At 46.1% G+C, this 21,512-nt stretch overlaps 1 pseudogene; it reads left to right on the top strand.

Annotated features, from left to right (window-relative positions):
- The window catches only part of LOC144762468 (glycerol-3-phosphate phosphatase-like), a 95,283-nt pseudogene extending 75,512 nt beyond the window's left edge, over positions 1-19,771 (top strand).
- Positions 19,772-21,512: the final 1,741 nt, after the last annotated feature.

Raw genomic sequence — 21,512 nt, 5'->3', positions numbered from 1 at the left:
GTAGATTTAGTTTCCTCGATGAAGGGGCGCAGGGCCCTAATTTCTCCCAAAATGATGTCCATTGTTACTGCTGAGGGATGTTTGGGAGGAGAAGGTGGATCCTTTTTCAGTCTTTGAGCGTTGTCAATGAAAAGGCAGAATAAACAACATCTTGTAGTTTAGGAAAAAATCGCAACCTTGTGGAAGCTGGGTGCCAAACTACGCCAACAATGAAGAAAAATTGACTGCAGTTTCACCAATTAACACCATCCAGAGGGCATGAGGAAATCGCTAAAACGTTAAGTCCATGTTAGTGGTGCACTAGAATGAGGGAAGCACCATAATGTACCGCTTTGTTTGCCATAAGTTGGCAGGGATTGCTCAGACGTGAGTCCCTTGCTCACTTTGCCACTGGATTCAAGCAAGCCTGGCTGAAAACGTCTGTAATGCCAGAAACCGGTCCTAGGAAGTTTCTTTCCAGTCCAGGGAAGACATGGCTTGGCAGTTCGGGCTGGACTTTTCCCTTGAGGCACAGGGTCAGACTGATTTGCATATGGCCATGTCTGAACTGGGGTGGCAGAGTGGGCTAAAGAACGGTAATGGATTAAACCCAGATCTGTTGACTGGGTGTGAGTGTTTGATTGGTTCAGATGCTCTGTCCATCACCACCCCCTTTTGTACCGCTTTGTTCTCCATAAGTTGGCAGGGAATGCTCAGACATGAGTCCCTTGCTCACTTTGCCACTGGATTCAAGAAAGCCTGGCTGAAGACGGCTGTAATGCCAGAAACCGGTCCTAGGAAGCTTGTTTCCGGTCCAGGGAAGGCATGGCTTGGCAGTTCGGGCTGGACTTTTCCCATGAGGCACAGAGTCAGACTGATTTGCATATGGCCATGTCTGAACTGAGGTGGCAGAGTGGGCTAAAGAACGGTAATGGATTAAACCCAGATATGTTGACTGGGTGTGAGTGTTTGATTAGCCCAGATGCTCCGTCCATCACTACCCCTTTTTGTACCGCTTTGTTCGCCATGAGTTGGCAGGGAATGCTCAGACGTGAGTCCCTTGCTCACTTTGCCACTGAATTCAAGCAAGCCTGGCTGAAGATGGCTGTAATGCCAGAAACCGGTCCTAGGAAGCTTGTTTCCGGTCCAGGGAAGGCATGGCTTGGCAGTTCGGGCTGGACTGTTCCCATGAGGCACAGGGTCAGACTGATTTGCATATGGCCATGTCTGAAGTGGGGTGGCAGAGTGGGCTAAAGAACCGTAATGGATTAAACCCAGATCTGTTGACTGGGTGTGAGTGTTTGATTGGTTCAGATGCTCCGTCCATGACCACCCGCTTTTGTACCGCTTTGTTCGCTATAAGTTGGCAGGGAATGCTCAGACATGAGTCCCTTGCTCACTTTGCCACTGGTTTCAAGCAAGCCTGGCTGAAGACGGCTGTAATACTAGAAACCGGTCCTAGGAAGCTTGTTTCCGGTCCAGGGAAGGCATGGCTTGGCAGTTTGGGCTGGACTGTTCCCATGAGGCACAGGGTCAGACTGATTTGCATATGGTCATGTCTGAACTGGGGTGGCAGAGTGGGCTAAAGAACAGTAATGAATTAAACCCAGATCTGTTGACTGGGTGTGAGTGTTTGATTGATTCAGATGCTTTGTCCGTCACCACCCCCTTTTGTACTGCATTATGGCATCTGCAGGAGCTATAAACCTGGAGGCCCGGCCTATCCCTTGTGACTTTGGCCTTGGTGCTGGTGTGCTGCCAAAAATATTCCAAATCATAGGCACGCAGGACTGGGAACTTCCTGCGTGGGTGACTCCGAGGTTGGTGGCATCTGTGGCCAAGGATCGGGCGGGGACGCGCCGAGCTTGGGCTGCCTGGAGATTGGAGTGGCAAAAGGTGATCCCCTGTCAAATTAGAAGCCGTCTCAGAAGATGGAGACGACTGAAGAGGGGACCATGTGAAGCAGCAGAGGAGTGCTTTGGATGACCCGCTTGGCTTTTTGATGAGGCCAGAACAGCCAGATACTTACTGCAATGCCTACAGGAGTCTGAGGGTCGTGGGGGGACCCTATGGGCCTGTGGGTTGCCTGGCTCCCCAGTCCCTTCTGAGGACATGCTTCTTGGGGACATGGTTGAACTGCAAGATGGAAATGCTAAGAAGGCACCAGGGAGACCACAATGGGCCCACAACATCTGGAGGAGAATGGTACAGTGAGTTGATACATAACTGCTACAGAGCAAGACCTTCTTGGGGCATGAAGCTGGATGGCTATGGGAAGAAGAGGGAGCACCATGGTCACCCTCGCCCTTCTCCTTTTCCTGCTTGCCTCATGTTATATATGTGATGATGTGGACATGATGGGCTTGTAAACACTCCAATGCAAGGATAATTGACCCCCTGCCAATTTTGTCTCGAGGTCCTGCGCAGAGCCAATTTTATTTATTCTGATTTATAGAAGCAGCACCTACAAATGCACCATGGTGGCCCAGAATCATAATGTACTGTTTGTCTGCACCCAACCCACTTACTCATGTTGGGTGTTGATTGGAATAAGTAACTGCATATGTGGAATCAGGCAAATGTGCATATTGACTGAATTGGAGAATTACTGACCCCTGGTAGATAACATGTGACTTTTCCCAAAGCTTGCATTGAGATACATGTACCTCACGAAATTAGCATATTGAACAGGTGAATGCCACTGAAAAGAGCTGCCTGGAAGGATTTGAGGTTCTACCACCTCACTCCACAAGTTTTGCCACAGAAACATCCCCTACCAGGGCCCAAGAACTAGAAAACAAGATAGATGCTCAAGCGCTGTCCCGCCAGAGATGGCGCAGAGGCTTGATAAAGTGTCCTCAACTACAGCGATCCCTTTAGTTAGAAGCCAAGAGATAGAAAATGGCTCCTGCCTTAGGAATATAAGGCCATCCAGAGGGAGTGGAGGGGCCTAATTTAGAGTTGTTTTTGTGGGTTTATTCACTTCATGTATGAGTGAGTGCAGGGATCCTCCCAAGATTGACAGAGTTGAACCTTGGAGACCACCTACAGGTAAGTGCCCCAGAGACATACTTGCTAAACTGCATAATTTTACGGTGAAGGAGGAAATATTGAAAGCTGAACCAAATATGACATTGTCCTTAAAGAACATGGGTGCCAGCTTTTTCACAACATATCTGTGAAAACTCTACTGAAGCAGCAACTTTTTGGCACCATTGTAGACAGACTTAAGAAAGAGAACATGCACAACGAATAGACCTTTCCCTGTGGCATCCTCTTTGAAAAAGACAATAAAGTACGTAATTTAACAAGTAAAGAGGATGCAGCCAAAGCTTTAGGGCTAGTTCTCTCAGTCAACCCAACGTATGCTTTGGCTTCATTGACTTCTGACCCAGAACTAGCTTAGAAGAATTAAATAAGAGCTCAACAACGCTGAGAGACAACACAGAAAGACAGAATGCTGACCTGACCATTCCACAGGTCCTCGCCTTTTGAGGGAATGCTTTATTGTATTTGTATGCGACTGACATAAAAAAGGGTGTTACTTCATCTACATAGATAATGAATTATATTTATCCTGTTCTGAAATAAGGGCTGAACATGACAATGGGTGACTTTTGGCTTTTGGGGGGTTGGGGAGGTTCCCCTCTCCCCTCCCTTAACTTTATATTTCATGTCTCTACCCTTAGCTCAGAGGTAGAATGTATGTCTATTAGAATTTCTAGGATGATGAGACTATCTAACAGAGTGGGTGATTTGGGGCAGGGGGGGTTATATGGCTTAATGACTTGTTACTTTCTTCCCCGAGGTGCAATCATGCATATGTTGAGGTTTCATGCTTCTTTAACTCACAGGAGCCCAGGAGGGACTTCCTTTACCCTTCCTGGCTCAAAGTAAGACACCTTATTGATTGGTGTTACTGTTTGGTTCAGAATGCAGGATCACGTCTGCAATTGTTTTTAGTTGTAGTGAAACATGTTGTACTTGGTTACGGTAATCTGAGCACAGAAGATCTGAGTTCCCAACAGGACAGTGTTAGAACTGACAGCGGTAGGGTGGTCTTTCCCATACTCTTTGCCTGTTTGCCTCACTTTTTTGCTGGTTTCTCTTTTTTGCCCTTAGGACTCTGAGCACGTTACTGCTGCCAATCAGTGTTAAAGTGCATGTGCTTCTTCCCTACAACATGGTTTGATTGACGTATTACCGATTGGCATATTTAATTTATCTATAAGTCCCCAGTGGATTGTCCTACCTTTTCTCAGGGCCTGCAAATTAAATGCTACTAGTGAGCCTGCAGCACTGATTGTGCCACCCACATAAATAACACTTTAAACATTTCTCAGGCCTGCCAAAGCGAAGCCTGTGTGTGCAGTTTTACTCATGTCAACTTGGCATTTAAAACCTCTTGCCCAGCCTTAAACTCTAATTTGCTTACATATGTCAGCTCCAAGGTAGACACTGGGTAACCCTTAGGGCAGGGTGCTGTGTAATTAAAAAGTAAGACAAGTTTTGCATTGTTATGTTTTGTAATGTACCTCAATATAGGCCTTGGTAGTCACCTAACCTTTCACCTACATTTTCCCAGCCATTGCACTACATAATAGTGTTTGGTATTGCCCTTTTGCCTAGTAAAGGTGCTGCATACATGTGTGTGGTTTTCCCAAAAAACTAGTCTCATTTATTATGCATGCGGATTCACAGAATCACAGCAGGATTACCATCTTCGGCATAATAACAATGTATAAGGGTCATCCTTTCATCATCCTTGGCCGACATGACACAGCAAGGTAGAACACCAGAGGGTACCTTTTTGGTATATATAAACCATATATTTCCAGGGGCAGGCAGAGGAGAAAGACTTCCATGCTGACACACTGAAGGGAGATGCTGAGGTTCCTGCACACAGACGCTCCAGCTCGCAGGGGTTTTACATCCCTCGCTGGGTGTCCATCTCGATACTAAGAAGAGGTCCCACAGTCTATCACTTCAGGCAATGGGGTTGGCTTCAGCCTGGGGGGAATCTTGGCTCTACACCTACATACATGCTAGGTACACTTAGGTATATCTAGTTAGAGTTGCATCATAGGAGTACACATTATTAGTGTCATCTATTTATATACTTGCCTGTATTAATTGTTTTAGTACTGTGGTAGGAATCTACCATCCATTTACTCTTTTGGTCCTTATAATCATTTATAACTGTTTCTGTCTTATGGTTGTTTCAGCGCACCTTTCTATTTTACACTAGAATGATGCTGGTATCAGGAAGCACTAATAGATAAAATAAAGCAGGTGCTCGAATTCAGTTAAACTCGAGCACCTGCTTCTATTAGTGCTTCCTGTTGAAGCTAACTTAGTAACTATTTTAGAATGGCGCTGGCAGCTTGCCGTTGCCATTCTAAAATAGTTACAAGCTTGAAGCTTGAACTTTTGCCCCCAGGATCCGTTCCGCTTGCGGATTTGCGGCAAATTCGCGGATTGCGAATTTGCCGAAAATCCGCAAGCGGAACGGATTTTGCGCCCATGCTTAATCATTATAGCCAAGTCCTTTGGCATTGGCATAAGGAACTCCTGAAGACCCAGGGCTATAAACAGGATTCATAATTTTAACAACTTAAGTCTCACGGAGACGCCTCCTCTTCCGCCTGGAATGTTTTGCGCCTCTTCCTTGGTCTGGGGGGAGGGAGGCGCAGCGTAGGCTATCAATTGCTTAAATAGTCCGCTGATGCAATTCAACCTATTTCTTCCATGGCTCGACGGTGACTGCGCAGCAACAAACTGAAAGATTAAATTTCTCTGCTCTGAGCTCTGGGTGCCTGCAGCTTATCTTTAATATACGTCTGGAGTGGGAGACAGCTGGACTTTGTACATTCTCTCTAGGCAGCCACTCACAAAGGAAGGTTAGGTGTGAGTGAGTGGCCATCCACATCCTTATGGGCCATCCTTTGCAGGATGGGAGGGAGGAGCTGAAACTTACACCTGAATAGGTATTGTCCTGTCCCCACACAAAAGACTGTATGCCCACAGTAGTGCGTTTGGAGCGCTATCTGGGAGGAAGGGCCTCTGTACACTTCAAGGCCCTTCTCTGAAGTCACCTCAACTTAAAAGGCACAACTGGGTATAAGTACTGAGTCTCTGACACCACCAAACCAGATACTACTGGACCTGTGAAGAAAATCTGTGCTTCTACAAGAAATACCACTCTCCTGGACTGCTGCTCTGGAAGAACTGCTTTTCTGCTGTGCTGCCCTGCTGCCTACTACCTATGTCTAGGCTAACTTATTTGAACTCAGAGAGATCTCCAAGGGCATGCAGACTTGCATCCTGTTTTAAGACTCAGGGATATTAATGTCTTACCCCTCCCTCCTATGCCTGGTCCATTGGAAGTGGATCCAGGGTGCTTGCTCCAATGGAACCAACACATCCTATGCTGAGTGAAGCAGAACCGATGCTTCCGCAAGAACAGAACTGGTGCATAGCACTTGGAACCAGTGCACCGCCATTGGAACTAACACCTCTGAACCACTGCATCAGCGCTACTGCAGTGAGAATTGATAGAAGCATCCCCCTTGACTGAGTCAAGAAACCGAGCGCATCACTCTTAGAATCCTCTTGGAACCGGCGCTTCTCCATCAGTGCATGGAGAAAATTGAGGCATCACCATGACTGCGGGGTCGGCACCAATACATCACTCGACTGCACCTCACATCTTGCTGTTGCAGCCATGATCAAGGTACTTTTGTTCAGCAGGCCTTGCGTGGCCCCTGTAGCCAGCCAGAATATTTTTTGTGCTGTTTTCACTGTGTTACTGTTGAAAGTGTTCTACAAATACTTTACATATTGCCTCTTAAGTTAAGTCTCACAGCTCAGAACCAAGCTGCCAGAGAGTGAGCACAGGTTAATTTATGATGTGTATCTGTCTTATTCTGACTAGGATTGTGATTCCTTCTTGGACAAAATGCATACCTCTGCCACCCAGAAACCGAATTTCTAACAGACAGCAATGATTTCCTCTTTCTGTTAGGGGTATAATGACCCTGATCTTACAATAAAAGGCTTAATTGTAGTCACATCTCATATAGCAGCTGACCCCCAGCCTCATAATGGTGATAATCATATCCCATAATGGTAAAGCATTCAATGCCCAAAACAAATGAATGTTGATATTGAAATTCTTTCTGAGAAACCCACCTGCAATAATTGTTCTTTAGGAAACACTTGATGAGACTTGATCAATACAGATTGGGACCGACTTTACCCCACTGCACGTTAAAACACATTGAAGTGGCTATTTTTATTCACCAGAGGGGACATATATAATTTCAAGGGGCAATTGGGAGGGCATTTGTTGACCCTCGCTACAACCCATCGCTACGACCCACGCACAGAATTAAGGACCAGGTTCATTTTTACTAGAATGTTTTACACAATTTGATGGATTTGCCAGAGGCAAGATCAAATTAGCAGATGATCTGAATATTGCTTGGGACAGATCCTTGGACAGCTGTGTCATGTCTGGTAGATTCCTGGGAACTTTGCCTTAAACTCTTAAACATACAAAACTGTCTATGGGTCTCAGAGATATATCACTTGAACAACATGAGACCGACTGTGTATACCTTCTTCTCACATTCATGGATTGATTCTTTCCTGACCAGTTTCCTTTTAGGTCCATTGGTGGTCAAATCAGAGATTGGTCAGATCTCTTTTTCAGATCATGCACAAATTATTATACATTTAGATATAAGCTGCAAGAGACAGGGCACTAGGAATGGTGCCTACACTCTTCCTCACTGAGAGGCTACGTATTCAAGCAAGACATTGAGAAAGGAATTGTACATTATTTCACACACAATGATAACCACAGTGTCTTCAGCTCCTCTATGGGATGCTTTTAAAGTAGTCCTATTGGGTGAATTTACTTCTATTATGGCGAATTTTAGACAACTTCACTCTTATGAAGTCCAAACAACAGAAGCAGAACTATGTACAATGAGAGAACAATATGTTCATACCCCTACATTAACTCTCTTATGACAGATGACAACCTTAAGAATCAATATGAGGCTGACCTTTACCACCAAGTACAGGGTACCTCGATGGGCAGTACGTTTGCTCCTAGTTTGGCCTGTATCTACATGGCACACTTTGAGGAGACAGTTGTCTATGAGTCCACTAACCCGTTTAGAGATAACCTGACAGTGTGGCGACGGTAAATAGACGACATCCTGATCCTGTGGAGAGGAGACAGAGATACCTGCAACGCCTTCTGTATGTGGCTAAATGAACAAACCCCCTTTTTGAGGTTTACTAGTACTATCTCCACTACAGAGGTTGCCTTCCTAGACCTGAAGATACGGCTAGACGAGACTGGTCTTAGTACCAACCTACACACTAAAACCACTGATAGGAATAGCCTCCTCCTCTATGGAAGTCACCACCCTCAATCCCTCAGAGACAACCTCCCATTCGGGCAGTTCCTTAGGATTCGAAGGAACTGTTCCAATCTCGCAGACTTCAAAAGAGAGGGACAGCAATTACAACACAAGCTCCTGGACAGAGGTTACCCCTCTAAACATGTCCGGAATTCATTTAAAAGGGCCATGAACAATCCAAGAGATGCCTTGCTAGAACGCAAAACTAAAGAGTCTACTGATACGCTAACCTGTGTGACCACATTCACGAAAAACTCAGCTCAAATTAAGCAAGCAATAATGAAACACTGGAGTATAGTCAACTCTGGTGACCTGTCATTCCCACATCCTAGATTTGCATTCAAACGCACAGCGAACCTGAAAGATAGGCTAATACACACTAGACCTAGAAAGAAAGAAAGTACTACCCAGAGAACACTGTGGGACATGCCCAAAGTCACCGGACACCACCCTGGCGGTGGATGCACCGTCTGTAATCAGACAAAAGTCCAAAAAGAAATAAAATTGCTTGACTCCTTTACGTGGCATATCAAAAGGCACTCTAACTGTAATACACAAAGGTGCATCTACCTACTCACCTGTCCCTGTGGAAAACGATACGTGGGCATGACCATGAGACAGGTCAAACTACGAATTACGGAGCATAAGAGTAACATTAGGTGCTCCAAGACACACACACTAGACTATATGGTCACTACAAAGAGATGCAGCACCCATCTGAAAGCCTTACTTGGCTTGTGTTAGAGTCACACCCCAACATTACACAACAGGCCCTCTTTAGGATCGAACAGAGATGGGTCCACCGCTTGGGAACTGATGTCACAGGATTGAATGACGCCATCCCATGGGCAGCACTATCCAACTGAATTGGCCCTTCCCGGCGGTCTTCGTGACTCCTACATCCGTCGATGATGGGCTTCAACAACAGGGCCCCCTCAGTAAGGATGACAATGGCGTCATCACTAGACCCTGTGACACTGTGATCACCCTGTCCACCCACCTCGACACAGGCATAACTCACGAGGTTACGGTGTACTCGATGACCCAGAGTTCACCACCTTATACATTATCCCGACCTCCAAGGGACCCTCCATGCAATCGCAGGAGACTTCCGTACCGACATTTATCAACTTGCTTTTCGACCTCTTTCCATTGAATTTATAGGTACGAGTCTAACACCTCACCCCGTAGTAAGCTTGCCCCATTTAGCGCCACCTTAGGCATTTCATCGAACAACTTATAAGCAGCCACCACCTTAGCGTGTGCTGTTCCAAGATGGCCCCCGCTATACTTCCCCAGACACATTAGGACACCATGTGACCTACGAGCGCCTCCCCTTCCTCTGATCAACGTGCGCGGCGTTTCCCCACCCTGAACGCGGAAGCGGCGGCCCGAACAACAACCTCTATATGATGTCGGTATATAAGAGGTAACGAGAGCGGAACTCGCTCTCCAGCTCCTCCCGTCCGCCGCTCGTCCGGGTAGGTTGACATTTGCAACGCACGACGAGACGAGGTAAGTTGATACGCCGATATGGAGAAACTCTGACAATGGCTTCGTCTTCTTCATGCTGGCCCGCCAACCTGGTTGCTCCCTCGTGAGTATCCCCAGTACCTCGGGGTACTTGCCTGGGTTAACATGGACCACACTTCTGCAATAGGAGGGGCTGAGTGGTCTGTCTTGTGTGGCATTGGGGGAAGCCACCGCTGACCCATCGGCAGGTCCTGCACACTGAGACCCCCCGAATCATAAAAGAGCAAAAACGCCACCAGGGTATGTGTGACTGGTCTCCGGTACTACGTTCGTGTGACTGGCTTCCCGCTCTGCTTCCCGGGGTGTCCCACTGCTTGTAGTCTATCTCTGCATTCGAGCGATCCCTGAAACGCTACGGCAATGCCACTAGTAAGGGGTAATATTGCATCTGAGCGGACAATTGTCTCAGGTGGCATTAGCATATGGAGATGCCTTTGGCTCTGTGGCTCCATAGCACCAACACCTACTCTAGCGTTAAAGCATGTTCCACATGTCATCGCTATTGTTGTTATTACTATTTCCCCCACCAGGCTACCACTGTTGTACTAGCAAGTCATGATTGGAGGAGACTGTTGAAGCTTCATACTACCGATATTAGGGTGAGGACCCCTACCCTCGTTACTCTCCACTCAGTATGTTGTGTGATTTAGCCTATGTTCTCTGTAGCATACTCCCTTATGTCACACTTTTTAACATTTGCTAAACAGCAACCTTTCGCGCCATTTTTAATAGAGTGAATTAATCACCAAAACACACCTCCCTTAGATATGTTTCTCTGAGTGCACTACTGAACTATGGGTTGTGATACTTTCAGCTTCTTGTTCAAACTGTATTGTTACATTTTTTGTTTCCTTCCCAGGTTTCACTAAGGAGCGGTAGGACCGACAGCCTACCAACCCCGTGTGGAGTAGGTAAAATGTGATGCCGTCCACCTTGTGTAGATAGTATTTTAGAAACATTATAGGTCCTGATGAATTGCACTGTATCCCTAAGAACTACTGCATGAAACATGTCGACCAACCACTAACTGACCGCTTGGTGGAGTAGTCTCCCTTGGATCATTGAACCAGGAAGTATACCTCACCATATCTCTTTTAACAAGGTAGACTGCCACGCTAATAAACTACATAGTGGATTGCCTAACCTTTTTTAATCCTTTTCACTATCACTCACACACATCTACACCCCCTTACATTAGGCCCTCATACCCCCATGCACCAATTGGCAGGGACAGAAGATCTCTGACAAAGAGCCCCATCTGAGTGCCCGTCAGGCATTGCACCGCCAGCATGACGAGGAGCAAAAACTCATATGATGAAGCATGACACCTAGCTTGCTGGGTGTGTGAGGGTGTTAAGTCGTGAAATGGAGGATCCCCATCCCCTTTTCCTCGGTTCCTTCTTAGTCTTGTCACCTGGGTCCTGCTTCTCTTCTCCTCCCTTGTAGTCCACTCACTCAGAGTAATCCTTCCCTTGGGAACTGTGTACCCTTCTTTGTTGTTAACCTTAAGAAGCAGACTTAGAGCCATACAGAACTCAGCAGCCAGACTCATTCTTGATCTCCCTAAATGAACCCACATCACCCACCCACCTCAAGAAGCTCCACTGGCTCCCCATTCAAAAGAGATGTCAATTCAAGATGCTGATCCACACCTACAAGTCCCTTCTCTATCAAGGACCAGCATACATCAACCATCACCTGAACTTCCCCCAGAACCTCCAAACACCTGTGCTCTGCCTCCTTCTCCTTCACACAGTCCCCCTCCCTCCTCCGAAGCAACAGTGTAAGTTGCTCCTTCTCCTTCCTTGATGCTAAATCTTGAAATGACCCCCCTCCAGCCCTGGACCTGGTACTCCCTCTTGCTCTCGAAGCAGCATGGTTCTCAATACCTTAATACCCTTATGGGTGACTAGCTGCGCTGTAAAAGCCCTGTTTGATTGATGCTTCTGGCACATGGTCCAAGTCTGCAGGCAGAGTCAGATAAGATTTAAAAAAAGCCAGACTTTCTACCAAAACCTGTATACACATGGAATACTTCAGTCTCCCAGAGAGGAAGCATTACTAAGGCTGGTCGCACCAAAATCCCTCCGGAGCATTTTGACCAATTAGAATCTTCCATATCAGAAGAGGAGGTAAAATCTGCAATATCCCAACTTAAGATGGGCAAAGCACCAAGCAGGTATGGCTTTAGAGGCATATTCTACAAGACATTTGAACATTGATTCCTAGATAAACATCCCTGTTCAGCATGTTTGCTAAAATTGGGACAGTGACACCTTATATGACAGAAGCTGTTATTATTGGGATATTGAAACCTGGTAAAGACCCACAGAAATACACCTTCTACAAATGCATTATTATGACTTGTTGCTTAGCTTCAAAATTCTTGCAAACAGGCTACACGACTTACTACCTGCGATCATCCACCTGGACTAGTCAGCCTGGTGAAGGAAAAAAAAACACATAACATCTACAGGCTAATCCACCTGGTCGAAAAGGCTGGAAAGAAAAAATTACCAACAGTTTACGAGATTGGTCCTGGAGGGAGTGTGCATGAGCTGAACATTTATGTCTTTAATCATGGCTAACTATGAGGCTCTTTAGCCAGAATGACACTCAATGGCCAGATCTCTCAGATGTTCCAGCTGAGATGTGGTACTCGACAGGGTTGTCCTCTGTTACTTTTCTTCAGTTTTGAACCTTTGACATCCCATATTAGAGGGGCGAAAGACAGACAAGGGCGACGAATCTTGTTCACTGGAGAACTTAAGCAACTAACAGACTGAATACTTGGCAGGTTGAAAAATGAATATGATCAAATCAGAAATCCTGTATCTAGACCTTCCCCCTCGAGGAGATGGAGGACCTGCAGGGTGGATTTCTACTTTTGTGGTCATGATCATAGGTCAAATACATAGGGATAAAATCACACCGTAGGCACAAGATGTATTAGAGCAAACCACCCCTCTTTACTGTTTGAAATAAGTCGAGACCTACAAAGTGGACACTCCTCTCAATTTTGTGAATAGGCGGCATCAAGATTGACCACATTAAGGGGTCGATTAGGATCGCGGACGGACTTGAGTCCGTCCGCGACCCCTGAGGAGGAGGGAACGTCCGCATGGGCTGCGGCGTTCCCTCCGATCTGATTAGGATGTGACCACCAGGGTGGCGGTCACATCCTCTATCTCTAACATCGCGGCGGGTGCAGCTTCAAGCTGCACCCGCCCCAATGTAAAAAATGCATGCACAGCATTTGCGTGCACAAAGCGGCAGGCACCGCGCGGTGCCTGCTGCATTGTGCACGCAAATGCAGGGGGGTACCATAGGTACCCCCCATGTGCACCCCCCACCACCCCTTCACCCAGGGGGCCCGCAACGGGCCCCCGAAGTGAAGGTCCGTATGCTTTTTCACGGCGGAAAAGCCGCCGTGGAAAAGCATAGAATTGCAGACATCCTAATATGCCTGGCGGTGTCTGATAGACACCACCAGACATGTTAGTGCTTTTCCGCCGCGGTCGCCTTTCGACCGCGGCGGAAAAGCTGCGGACAGATTATCAGACCCACCAGCCATCCTAATTTGGTGGTGGGTCTGTGGAGGCTCCGCTGCGGTTTTCCCGCATCCTCCGGGCCGGCGGTGGCTTCCGCCGGCCCGGAGGATGCGGGAATTCTGCAATCATAATGACCCCCTAATTTAGTAAAAGTGATGACCCTGCTAAGAATCTTATACCTATTAAAGGTGCGTCCAGTTTTGGTGGGTGGAGGAGAACCTTTTTACTTCTCTCCAGGCAGCAATCAATAGGCTTATCTGGAGAGGTACTAGGTCGCGAGGTCCCATTAAGTTGCTTTACCACAGCAAATGCCAGGCGAAATCTAGGCTATACTATTAGCAACACAACTGCAAATCATATGGAGTGGTTCAGGGAGGAGACAGATTTTCAATGGCCACATATGGAACAGGCAGTTATGATGCAACCCTTAAGGGGAGCATTTTGGCTACATAATTCTTTGCGTACAGACCGTGCAGTGCCTCTCTAAGCACTACCATTAACACACCACTTCAGGTGTGCGGCACTTTAACTAGAAAATGGTCTCTGACCGCCTACCTGTCACTATGCACCCCAATTTATTCCATCCCAGATTTCTCAACAGCACTGAATGGGGGAGGCGAGATGGGTTAAGGTACATTGCAGATCTGTTTCATAGCAGGATAAATAAATCTTTTGCACAGCGCAAAATGGACTTCAAATTAACAGATTCAGAAAGATTGCATTATGCTCAGATAAGAGACTGGGAAATTCCCAGAGATTAGACTAGCTGGTACAATAGAAGCAAGCATTTGCAATGCAATAGGTTTCACATTATTAAAGTTTGAGCTATTGGCATTGCAAATGCTTGATACTTTAGACGTGTGCTGTTATGGCCAGAACTGCCGACTTTGGAACTAGAGTCCGAGTCCTGCGTCGCCTCCACATTCTGTGATATTGGGCAAATCACTTACTCCCCTGTGCCTAAAAAAGAATCTAGCCTTGTGTAATGTAACTCATGCTCGTGTGAAGCTCTCCAGTGCCCTTGAGCCGAGTTCGTACTATGTAAAACTGCAAAAAGAAACAACCAGCATGCAGCGAAGGCTGGCTCTAGGGCAACGAGACCAGTGCTACTGCACCAGGTGATTATTTCAGGGGGCGCCATGTTTGCAAGTTTTTTGGGGGTTTAAAAGCACCTGCTGCGGCGTTCGTTGCTTTCAGCAATTTCCAGGCAACAATAAAAATATCAAGGTAACTTTAGTGATTAATGTTGTTCCTGGAAAGAGATTGGGGTTTTGAATAGATGAGGTTTTGATTGTTTATAAAATAGCACAGAGGATTAATATTCCTGGTGCAAAGAATGTGTACTATGCAGATTACAAAGTGCATATAATGTGAATAGGTCAAGGGGTTACTGCTTTTTTTAAGAGACATCCTTTTGTTACTTGCAATTTATAGGTTAAAATCCTAATATAGAACAGTGAAGTATCAACTGTCATCAAAGAACTGCATACACACTGCAAAGTATAGATTAGAGCATAGAATAATGTTGCAAAAAGGGTTCATTTGGGTAGAAACCTATTCTTATCAAGACCAAGCACTCTTAAACTATACGGCCTACCAGTGTGGATTTTTTTTTTTTGTGTGGATGACATGTCACTCCTACATTTTGTACTCCTTTAGCTTATGTGACATCTCCTATATACTCACTTACACATGTGATTTATTGTCTCTGTGTAATGTGTGTGATGCATAGTGCTCTGACACCCTACACTGGTATGAGTGGCGCTGTATAACTAATTAAATACATCTGAAAGAGAGTGGCTATGGAGCCTTGACGGGCACTGCTAAAAGGTGGTGGTGAGGGAATCCATGGTGGAGGTGGTCATTGGAGGGCACAACGAACATTGTTGGACTGGGTGTCACCAGTGCTAAAGCCAGCCCAGCACGCATATGTGCTTTTGTGGCTACCTGATGTCTCTGTATTTTACAAATGAATGCAAAACTGTACATACTCTGTTTACACTTCAAATTATACATACTCCTACAGCTGTTAAATAATCCCATGCCTTGCGGGACACTCCACCAGAGCTGGCATTTAGACCACAAGTCCAGTGCGGAAAGCAAACTACAAAACCCAGAATGCAAAGTTGTTGACTAACTAGCTTGAACTGGGTGACATCACATGTGGCACTCCTGGCAAGTATGAGACTTCAACTTCCAGAATCCAACTGATGTTGTTGACTTGAAATCCAAGTCTCGAACATAATGTTCCGGTGCAAAGGACTCAGTCTTCTATTAACCATTCCTAATTGCGGCTTGTGAGGAGATACAATAGTGTAGCTAACACCCCAGCCCCCCCAACCATCCACCATGTCACGTCTCGTGCCCACAGAAGGCACAAACAGCTGAGCTGCCTATCCCTCATTCAGCAAAGTAAGAAAGCTAATGGAAACCGAGTTCGCCCAACCCCACTCATGTCGCCATGGCTACCAAATGGTGCTATGTAATGCGCACCCACATCAGACCGCTAAGGCTTTTTATCCAGCAGCACTGATGACATCTGGAATAAGTTTAGAATGGGCAAAGGTGGACAGCTAGCAGAGCTGGCCTTTGGCCAGGCAGCACCCTGGGGGGAAAACACACTTGGCACCAGTGGTCGAAGTGGGGAAAAAAAAGTAGGGGAACTGTGGGTATCAGGGGGTGGGAATAAACAGGATTGGATTAGTGGGCGGAGTCAGAGGTGTGGCTAGAAATAGCAAAACATGTCAATTTTTAGTACGTTTGGCATTTCACTGACCAGTTACAGCTTATAAAATTATTTAATTCAGACAATCGATAAACAAGTTTATTTGAGGTTTAATATATTTGTCTCCGACCCATGCAGTTTCTTTCATTGGCACTTCTCCTCCCTTTTTCTAACCATTTCTGCTCTCTATTGGCAAATAGATATCATATGTTTTGGAGTTCTTCTTTTCCTGGAATCATATAATCAGCCATGCTGCCAATGATAGTAACAACACAACTTCTACAAAAAAAAACAATTTGGACAATTCCAGGCCCCCAAAGCTATAAGAATGGGCTAGGTGGAGGAAATAGTAATTTTTAGTGTATAGTGACTTAATAATCATCTGTTGTTTTGATCATCTTTAAATTAGCCAGACGGCAGACTGTCACAAGTGCCGGTGTTGACAATTAAGTGTTGGTTCCGAGCACCGGAAACAACCTGCTCAAATTAAGCACTGAAGCACAATATACAAGTGTCCCGATTTATAGAAATCCGATATCTGACTATTATCTTTCATTATTTAGTGAGCCTCGCTGGCACACTACATCCTGGCTCACACTGTTGCAGGGAACATTCCCTGGCCCTACCTTCTAAGTGCATAGGCACCTTGCACACTGGTTGGAAGTTTGTGGTCCATCTTTATACTACGAAGTAGTTATGCATTTCAACAGTCAGCCCTGTGAGTAGTTCTTGCCAGTTCTGTCGCTTTGATTATTTCACTCAGACTGATTCAACCAAGATCTTTATCACAAGATATTAGCAGGAAGAGTTCTGATAACCTGTGGGTAGTGGCGTTTCCAACAAACAATAGGCATGGGAAGGGTATGTGGTTAACTCTCCAGTTTCAAGGGGTTCTCTGTCTCCTCTTCCATACCCACAAGTTTGTTCCACTACATAGGATCGCTGCACTACCCTGGACGAGCTCTGGAATTTACATCTGCTGTCTGACTTCTCTCCATCCCTTCATCTTAGATACCACTTGTAGCAAATAGTAAATGGATTCCAGCATGGCTTGGAGCACCAGTATCATAAACGACCCATACAAATATCCTCTATACAAGCAGAAGGAAGCCTCATACAGCATTCATGTCCCACATGGAGGGTTGAAGGACCCGGTTGCAGGGGACCGGCAGGCCAATTTACCGTGAGGTGCGAGAGGCAATAGGTCACTTTAGTTGATGATGGATATTAATTCTGTTCTTAATTTTTCATTTTATGATGTTTTTATCTTACTGTGATCTGTGCACTATATATACTCGTTTTTAATGTAGGTTGTAATTTTTCGGTCGCTTTGATTGACAGACTAAAGATTTTATGATGATTGCAAATTTTGACAAAACATGGGGTGGGTTAAGTAAGACCTCTCCTGTTCTGTCCTAAAGCACGGCATGGTACAGTGAGGTCTCTGATGTTTGTGAAACAGATAATTCTATGTACAGAGGCCTTGGTTTCTTCTAACCTCCCACTCTGTAAAAACACAAACCGCAAGTACAGGTATTATCCGATTCCCCCTGATAAGTGTATGACCAGTGCATGCCTATGCTTTTACACTCTGAGAGAAACTGCAAGGCTCGGTATCTTTTGTGATTAGTTAAAGTTTTTGTGAAGCTAATATGTTCCAAAGAATGCTACTGGAATATGGACCTAGATGGGTCACTCACTGTGCCCAGCCATGAGCTTGGTTTCTATACTGGCCGGGAAAGAGTAGAACGTATTCAATTTGCAAGCTAAGCCAATGAGCATGTGCTGTAGGGCAAAAGTGATCAAACTCAAATAGTCAAAGGTCAGTCAGACCTCCAAACGTTACCAAATAGAGGTACTGATGAAGAAATCTGATACAGGAAACTGGAAACAGTGTGCCATCTGGGCTTGTACCTTAATATCATCAATCTAGAAACAGCCTATCTATTTAACATGAAAAACTAGTGTCAAGTAAATTACTGGATTACTAGCTGTATTTATTTGCATGGAGCAGACAAGTAGTCAGCACTGAACAGCACAGTAAAAAACAATTCCAAATAAGCATTAATAATAAAAATGCAATAGGTCTTGCCTTTCATTAAGTTAAAGCCATTTGCTTTGCAATACAATACCATTAGTGAAGCAAATGGCTTTAACTTAATCAAAGGCGCGATCTATTGCATTTCCAATGCTTGTTCAGTTCTGGCTGGCTGGAAAGCAGATTTACAGCAATCCACAAAGTCGTCAGTGAAGCTCTTTTCTTCTTTCCAGGTGGCGTCAGTGGCGGCGCCACCAAAGTATTCTGATGGTCACAGTGGGGGCAGGCAGGCATCCTCCTCAATGAGGTGTGAATCACGGGCTCACAGCAGCAGCAGGGCCAACAGAGGCAGACGTTTTCGCGACAATGCTAAGACTGATAGCCCGTTCAGTGTCAGTTTGCAGGCCCCTAGGCACAGAGGGGAATGGGAGGGGGTCAGGTGCACTGCCGAGGCCTTCTTCGATGTGCACGGTGCACCACACAGGCTGAAAAATAAAGTTGTACTTTTAAAGTAGGGCTAATCTTGCAGTCTTGGTACGCTTTTTTAAAAACAAAGAAGTAGGAGAACGGACTAGCATAATTTTTAAAAGTAGGGGCACGCCGTGCCCTACGGACCCCCCCCCACTTCTAACACTGCTTGGCACCCCTCCCGCTGATTGTATTATCTCTGTGTCCCAGGTCGAAGTGAGGTTTCTTGCAGCTGCTCCTGTACCTTTAGGGGTGCCGGCAGCCTGGGCCCAGCTCGCATATGCCAACGGCTGACCCTGACTACAAGTCCCACAATGCAATGCTTGGTTGGCAGAAAATCTTTGGCTGGCGCGGGGGCCCTGGACATAGCTGTACTTGGCCGTCATGATTTACGTCAGTGGTCGCCTCATCCTCCCTCTAATGTTCGCCCGAATGTGACGGTGGAACTAAACAATCTGCGACCATTCCTTTTGCATGGAGCGCAAAACGAACCAACCCGATACAACAAATGAATGAGCCGAAATGTTCAGTCTGAAGTGTTAACCAGAACCCAAAAGTCATCAATAGCCTAAAGAGGGCAGGCAAGCAAGCCTGTCATCATTACAAACAACAGCACCAAGACCCGGCAGATGTACGCCGAGAAGCTGGCCAGGATGGGCTTCAGCGTCCCCAAGGAAGAGGTCTTTAATTGGCACCGCCTTCTGCATGGCTGTCTACCTGCGGAAGATCGCCAAGCTGGACGACAAGGTGTACCTGATCGGAGGCAAAGCCGTCAGCCAGGAGTTTGATGCCTAGGGTATCCCCTACCTTGGGCCCTCGAGCGGACCCTGTCAGCGGCGGTATGGGCGACTGGGTTGCGGTCAGCAGCGACCCCGATGTGAGGACCGTGGTGGTGGGCTTCGACCAGCACTTCAGCTGCATGAAGCTGACCAAGACCCTGGCCTATCTGTTGGACCTAATTTGCCTCTTACTAGCCACCAACACAGACACCTGGCTCCCACTGGAAGGGGGGAGAGCCATACCAGGTGTCACATTGCCATAGCCCGGTAGTCACTGTCTGCCGCTGGAGTACGGAAGGGAACACGCTGAACTACAGTTCCCAGTATCCTTGCGGGCCACGCATCACGTGGGCCGTGTCATCTCCGCGGCTGTAATAACATGGCGGCGACCGGAGGAGAGAACGCGGATGATTCCTATGGTGAGCTTGGTTGCTGATATTTCGAGCCAGCGACTCTGTATCAGGTTCCTGAGAGGCGGTAAGGGTGCACCTGCACCGAGTTACCGATTGCTTCTTTCCGGGTTCATTCTGACTCGGGATTTCAGAACCGCTCGGTATGTGACTGAGAGCGGTGTTTTTCCTGTTGCATTCTGATTCGAGTACAGGTTCAATTTGCCACTGTTGGATGAGACCGTGAGGAATACGGTCTCGTGCAGAGGTAATTCTTGTGTTTGTACTTTCATTTCCGGCTTCTCTGTTGGTGGGGATTGTCCTTACAGTCTCGTGCAGAGAAGCCCTTTTGTGCCCACTTAACGGAAGGTGCCTGCGATATAAGGCTCAACCGATATACATTTAAGCTTGGGATCTCCACGACTATTTACTAAGGTAATTTCTCTTAACTTTGCAACACTCGGAGTGGACTATTACTTACCTAGCGCCTTCAACTGGGGAGTACGTTACCTTGGAACTCATTACTCCGTGTTGTTCCTATTTGCTTTAAATACAAAGACATCAGTATTTCTTTGTTTTCTATTTCAGGAGAGAGTAAGGGGGGAGCCAGTGCTCACAGAGTATAAGGTTGAACACTACACCTCATAATTATGGTATGCTCACGTCATCTATAGCAGGATATGATGTATTGTGTCATGTATATATGTTTGTAGGTGACCTTATGTTCCTTTGTCTTTTTGATTGCCTCAGTAGTGTGTGTAGCGGCCTTACAACTGCCCTCTTCTCTCTTCTATGGTTTAAGCACAACTTATTTTGCTTTACAGGTGAGGGGAAGAGGAACGATAGGGTGGTTTTACTCAAGATATGTATGTTTGGTTCATAGTATGTGGCATTGATGCTTATTTTCACATTTTGTCTCCATCAAGATCTCCCTCCCCGCTGTCCCCTTCCCTTCCTGCCCCTCGCTTGATTTCCTCTAAGTCTGTGTTGGTTTACGAGCCAGATTTGGGGCAATCTAGAGGTGGGCTTCTAATACTACATCATCACCATCCTGAGGATCGTCCAGTGGTGCCTGACACCAGGTAAGGACAGGATCTGGGAAGGTTTGCCAGAACTCACCAGGTGTGTTCATGTAGGTGAATAGAATGGGACTACAACTCACAGAAAGCACTGTTTAGTTAAATAAAGAAAAGCTCATGTGTAAAAGTAGTGTTTTGTCCACGCGCAGTGACTGGCAACTCTACGTTTTAGAGCAGGACTGAGCGATAATAATTATAACACTTAGGGCCAGATGTAGGAAGGCCTTTACCGATCGGTAATGGCCAAAAATCTGTATTTTCCGCCGTTACTGACCGGTATTTAGCATTCGGCATGTAGGAGAACAAAAATCATCCGAATCGGAAATATTACCGAATCGGTAAATTTACCGAATCGCAAAGGTTTGCGATTCGGTAAATTTACCGAATCGGTAATATTTACCTAATCGGTAATATTTACTGATTTGGTAAAATTACCGAATCGGTAAATTACCGATTCAGTAAATAAGAAGTGGAAAAAATGGATATTGAGATGTAGGGAAGCTCTGAAATACCGAATTTGCTTGAAATTTGGTATT

The sequence above is a fragment of the Lissotriton helveticus genome, chromosome 6 (genome assembly GCF_964261635.1).
Source record: "Lissotriton helveticus chromosome 6, aLisHel1.1, whole genome shotgun sequence".
NCBI lineage: Eukaryota > Metazoa > Chordata > Amphibia > Caudata > Salamandridae > Lissotriton > Lissotriton helveticus.
The sequence above is the reverse complement of the archived record's forward strand: the minus strand, read 5'-3'. Positions and strand labels throughout refer to the sequence as shown.